This window comes from Scyliorhinus torazame, chromosome 5 (genome assembly GCF_047496885.1).
Source record: "Scyliorhinus torazame isolate Kashiwa2021f chromosome 5, sScyTor2.1, whole genome shotgun sequence".
NCBI classification, from domain to species: Eukaryota; Metazoa; Chordata; class Chondrichthyes; order Carcharhiniformes; family Scyliorhinidae; genus Scyliorhinus; species Scyliorhinus torazame.
This window is the reverse complement of record NC_092711.1, coordinates 217,873,066-217,879,621: the sequence shown is the minus strand read 5'-3', so window position 1 is coordinate 217,879,621 and position 6,556 is coordinate 217,873,066.

The following is a 6,556-nucleotide window of genomic DNA, read 5'->3' as shown; positions in this document are numbered from 1 at the left end:
ATCGCCGCAGAGGTGGATCAGGCGCTGCCTGCATGTGGATAGGTGGGATCATTGCCATCGTGGTGGTCGCATGGGCCGGCAGGATTGCTGGTAGATCGGTGGCCTCGTGGCAGGGTACGTCCGGAGGAAGCATCGTAGCGGCGGGGCACTTCAGTCAGGTAGCGGGCGTGGAACTCTTCGCAGTGCCCGTCTGTTGCGCCGTAGCAGTGAGCCATCAGCCATGCGGACAAGGAACGATCTTTGGTCCACTTGTTTGATCGCAACAGCTGTGGCTGACCAGCCGCCCTCAGGCAACTGGACACAAACGTGATCATTGGGGGCCAGCTCGGGTAGATCCGTGGCATGAGCATCGTATGTGGCCTTCTGTTGGGCCCGTGACTGCTGCATTTTCTGTAAGACCGTGAGGTGGTCAAGGTCTGGAACATGGCTGGCTGGAACTGTGGTCCTCAGAGTGCGACTCATGAGCATCGGCGCTGGAGACAACCCAGTGGACAGTGGGGTTGCCCTGTATGCCAGCATCGCCAGGTTGAAGTCGGAGCCTTAGTCTACAGCTTTGCATAGCAACCGCTTTACAATATGGACCCCTTTCTCGGCCATCCCGTTTGACTGCGGGTAGTGGGGACTGGACGTTACGTGACGGAAGTTGTAGGACTGTGCAAAATCAGACCATTCCTGGCTGTAAAAGCAAGGACCGTTCTCACTCATTACCGTGAGCGGAATCCCATGCCTGGCGAACGTATCTTTGTAGGCTTTGATTACTGCCTTCGACGTGAGGTCGGACAGTTTCACCACTTCTGGGTAACTGGAGAAGTAGTCGACCAGGAGTACGTAGTCACGCCCCTTGGCGTGGAAAAGTTCTACATCTACTTTGTGTCATGATATACACCAGTATATCATGGTGCAGATACACACACACTGATGGACACGCAGCAAGACCAATCAACACACACCACACCGCAGCCAATCACCAGTTAGAGCACACTCACTATAAAGACAGGGGGCATCAGAGTTCCCGCTCATTCGGTATGAAGTCTCCTACAAGGACAGAGCTTACAGCTTACAGCACAGGTCCTCACCATGTGCTGAGTGCATAGACTGGTTCGGACAGGCATAGGTCTTTAGTTTAATCTAACATCGTGTTCACCCACAGTGAAAGTATGTTCAAGTGAGTGTTGGTGGCCTGTGTGTGTTCTGCGGATCCAGAACACACAACACATCACTTTGGACCACGGAGCATTTCCTTGGGTTGAGCTGGTTGAAACTTCTGACAGGTAGGGCAGTTGAGGAGTGTGTCGGCAATGTCCTGACTGATGCCTGGCCAATAGACTGCCTCCTGAGCTCTGTATAGGCATTTCTCGACCCCAAGGTGACCCTCATGGAGTTTGCCCAGCACCATAGCCTGCATGCTCTGAGGAGTTACAATCTTGTCGAGTTTCAGAAGGATTCCCTCCACCACCGTCAGGTCATCTTTTACGTTATAGAACTGGGGACATTGTCCCTTCTGCCAGCCATTGGTAAGGTGCTGCATCACACGCTGCAGCAGAGGATCCTTGGCCATCTCCTCACGAATTTGGACCACCCATTCGTCAGAGGCTGGAAGGTTGGTGGCACACAACTGCACTTGCACTTCTATGTGGCAGATGAAGTCACTTTGTTCACACGGTGTGGTAATGGACCTGGATAGGGCATCTGCAATGATCAGCTCTTTGCCTGGCGTGTAGACAAGGTATGGGGACTTGAGGCACTCAGGGTCTGTTGGGCTGTCGGGATCGGAATCTGGCATGCTTTGTTGTATTGAGCGGACACTTCTGCGCCGCAGCTGGGATCGCTGGCTGCTGAGCGGTGGAGCAGATCTGCAAAGGGCTGCATAGTGGCCAAACTTGCCACACTGTAGACACCGACGTCCTTTTGCCGGACATTGCCACTTTAAATGCGCGGAGCCACAATTCGGACACGCCATGACGTCGACGTCAGCGCGTTCCGTGCGCCATCGCACATGCGCAGTGCGGTCGGTCGACGTACTCACCTGCGCAGTCGGGTTGTCGGGCTCGTCGTCCATTCGGTCGTGGCGTGCATGCGCAGGGACCCGGGAAAAGCACGCGAAACGGCCACTCTCCTCGATGCTCAGGCCCTGCGTCTGTGCAACGTTCCACCTCGTGGGAGGCCAGCTTTGCAGTTTCTGCTGCCCTGATGTGGGAGTAACGATTCTTAGCATGCTCATGGACAACGCACGTCTCGATAGTGGCAGAGAGGGTCAACTGTTTGACTTTCAGGAGCTGCTGCCGAAGGGAGACGGAGTGGACCCCGAAAACGATCTGATCCCGAATCATGGAATCAGCCATCGAGTCATAGTTACATGACTGCGCTAGGATGCGGAGATGGGTGACGAAGGACTGAAAAGGTTCATCCTTACCCTGAAGCCTCTGCTGGAAAATGTACCGTTCAAAGCTCTCATTCACCTCAATGTCGAAGTGGCTGTCAAACTTTAGCAGGACTGTTTTGAATTTTGTTTTGTCTTCGCCGTCAGCGAATGCAAGGGAGTTGTAGATGTGGATGGCGTGAGTGGATATTATGACACCCGCTTCAGTTCTGATACTCACAGTGAGGAAAGCCTATGTGGAACCCAAACCAGCAAACATATTTGTATCTGTAAGGAATTGGAGAAGGCGAGAGACCGACAATCAGTTAGGGCTTCCATCGCAGGACTCTCAAATCCCCCAGGCCTCCCACACCTTTACTGCCCTGCCTTCTCCCAGTGCCATCCAGTGAGCCAGTTGTGCTGGCAAACTTCTCCCTGCACGCTCACTCCCAGTCAGATCAGGAGCCCCTAGACCCCAGACCTCTTCCAGCAAAATTAGGGAGATCGTGCTCAGCTGTCCTCTGCTCATCCAGAAACATAACCATTGAACGTGAGAGGATATTCAGTGGTTAAGCCCTGCTCTTTAGTGTTTAATTGTTGGCAGCTGCCTCGATGGTGCTGACACTCCTAGAGTTCAGGCAAACTGTTCAGGCATCAAAGGCTGCTGGACATGCAGTGCACAAATCATCCTCTCAGACATGGCACCTGTTCCTTCAAGGAGAGAACAGGACCGTGAAATGCTCTCACAACTCACAACTAACAAGGCTAATTCCTCACTTGAAATAGTCTTCAGCTGTGAAGCTATAGGCTGCTCACAGTCAAAGGGAGTGAAATTGACTTTCATGAGAGAAGCTGCGGCAGGGCCCTGTCTTGGGAGTTTTTAGGCTGCTGCTGTGGTTGTCTTTGTTATGGGTCTGGTAAATATTTAAAGATGGCTTTAAGGCCTCACAGACGCAAACCCCTTCACGCCCCTGCCCAGGAGAATCCCCCAGCTTCGCTCCCTCCTGGCCCCCCTGGACAATCCCTATCCCTCCCGAGCACTGGGGCAGCAGTTCTGGGGCCTTTGAGAAGCATGCTGGAAAATGGAAAGGACTACAAACCTCCTCACTCCCACTCAGTAGCCATTGCAGCAGCTTCCCGTTATTGTAAAGGAGTACTAAAAGATGCCCGTGTGACTTCTCACTGTGGAGTCGGGTGACTCCCGGGAGTCCGCTGCATTCAACTTCAATCTCGCGAATGAGATGGAAATTAATGCAAATTAGGCTGAATGACCTTGGGAGCGGGCCTGGTGAATTTCAAAATGTTTCGTGCCCAGCGTGAATCTCAATTTCGGCCTTTCCCGCTATTCACCCGGAACGCCCGAATTGGCGCCAGGCACAATGCGGTGGCTGTATCGCACCCAGTATTGTAAAGCTGAACTCATTTCAAGGATACATCGGTGAGAATTTTTAAACTATTGTGCAGACTAAGGTTGGAAATGAGTGCCTTTCATTTGGGCAGCACGGTGGCGCAGTGGGTTAGCCCTGCAGCCTCATGGCACCGAGGTCCCAGGTTCGATCCTGGCTCTGGGTCACTGTCCGTGTGGAGTTTGCACATTCTCCCCGTGTTTGCGTGGGTTTCACCCCCACAACCCAGAAATGTGCAGGGTAGGTGGATTGGAAATGCTAAATTGCCCCTTAATTGGAAAAAATTAATTGGGTACACTAAATTTTTTTTTTTTAATGAGTGCCTTTCATTTTACAGATACTGTTGAGCTCTGTGCTCTTGATGTTTATGCCAATGAGAGAAAGGAATCATTGAAGCAGAAAGGAGGTCAGGGCTGTTTGTTGGCAAAACACACTGTTCCTGGCTTAATCCACCCAATGAAAAATAAACTTCTTAAAAGCAGATCGGGGTTAAGTTGATTTTTGTTACGGTGACATGTTCAATTCCTCACATATAATTGTCTCTTGCAATATATCGAGCCATTCAATAATCCAGAAATGATGACCCAGATCTTCTAGTCTCCTGATGGTCTTTCCCCAGAGTTACTCTGGACGATAAGCTGAGGGACCCCTTGGAACTCTCCACGCATTGACGACACGGAGTTTTTACTTCCATTGGGCAATTCGCTTGTGTCTGGATGTGATGGGTAACAATGCCTGATGGGAATTTTAGTTTCCAGGGCGAGGCTCGGTTTTCCTGTCCTTCTGGATTTTAGCAAGCCGGATAAGGGCTGTATCTGTATGTTAACAGGGATGTTTTGCTACAGCTGTACAGTGCATTGGTGAGATGACACCTAGAATACCCCATACAGTTACGGTCTTCTTATTTTAAAAAGGACATAATTGCATTAGAAGCAGGGCACTTGTGAACTGAAGAATGAGGGTTAGAGATAAGGGGCCTCCCATGCAAGATGGAGACGTCTTGTGATGCAGTGGATAGCGTCCCTACCTCTGAGTTCTGGGTCTGAGTCCCACCCCAGGACCTGATGGCCGAGGAAGGTAGGTTCATAATGCGGCCAAAACAGATTGAGTGTAAACCTGCAAAATCCTTCCAACAGGCCAATAGCTGGCGGTAAAGGCGGGAGAGACTCCTGGTCAGCCACGATTGATGTGGAGCAGCTTCCCTCAAACTGCAAGATTCTGTCGTCCGACTAGCAATCTGTTCTGGAAATTAGTAACTATGGAAACAGATGAAATTGTCTTGGTGTGGGATGAGAATTGGAAATGAAATTGGAATATGAGATGGGGAGAATTATTTTCTGTCACAAGGTTGTGAGTCTGCAGAATTATCCTCCCTGGAGAGTGGTACAGACAGCGTTGCTGAATATTTTTGAGGCCGAGCTAGATCATTCTTGACTAACCAAGGAGTCAACCGGTTACAGGGGAGCCTGGCAGGAAAGTGGCGTTGAGGTCACAATCAGATCAGCCACGATCTTATTGAATGGCAGAGGAGGCTGGAGGGGCTGAGTAGCCTACTCCTGCTCTCATTTTGTCTGTTTGCGTGTTCGTATGTGTGTAGGTATTCAGTGAGGACAACACCCTGGCTCAGATGTTAATTGATCCATCGTTGAATAGTTTGTTCTGGGCTCAAAAATGCAGAATACTAATTTGTGAAAAGAACAAAACTGCTGCATTCACCATGATTGGGAGAGTTCGGGGTCGACAGTATTATCATCCTATCCCAAATGTGTGTCCATGGCTTGTAGTTTCATAGAATTTACACTGCAGAAAAAGGCCATTTAGCCCATTGAGTCTGCACTGGCCCTTGGAAAGAGCACCCTACTTAAGCCCACAGCCTCACCCTATCCCCGTAACCCCACCCAACCCAATCTTTTTTGGACACTAAGGACAATTTAGCATGGCTAATCCATCTAACCTGCACAGCTTTGGACTGTGAGAGGAAACCGGAGCACCCGGAGGAAACCCATGCTGACACAGGGAAAAAGTGCAAACTCCACACAGATAGTGACCCAAGTCGGGAATCAAACCTGGGACCCTGGAGTTGTGAAGCAATTGTGCTAACCACTGTACTACCGTGCCCCCCCCCCCCCCTTGTCCGCTGACAGCACTATACTGCATCTTGTACTGGACCCAATTCAGGTGAATTGATACCAATGAGTGGAAAACGGAAATCGATTCTGTTGTTCAGGACCTTTCGATAAAATATCCAGATACAGGAAATAGCCAGATAAAATACTAAATGCAGTAGAGAAAAACAAACCCAGGGCAGGTTAGCCAGGACTACGGCACATGGGTCCAAACTGATACAAGGCTAGCTTAGAATTGACTTCCTCATGCAAAGACTAGTGCTTGAAAAGCAGAGTATGGGGGATAAAGCCTCTGGAGTCACTCAAGAGGTTGTCCCTCAATTATCATCATTGAGGGAGTCATATATTACTCAGCAAAGGGTCTGGGAAGCCATCCTCATTCATACATGCCTTTGGGTTTGAACTCTCCTGAGTTGTGTACATAAATCTGGAAATTTCCAATTAATCAAAAATGTGTTTTTCAGATTCTGGTTGATCTTAAATAAGCATTTTAATGAAATGTATGGGCTTTTGAGTGTTTATTGATGTTAACTGAATAATATGTACACTACAAAATGTTGATCAGTCATATGGCATGTACAACGTTCAGTCCAGTGACAGTCGTCTGTCACACCTCTAATCTGTTGACATAATGGATGGCTTTCCAAAATGCATATTTGTTTCTG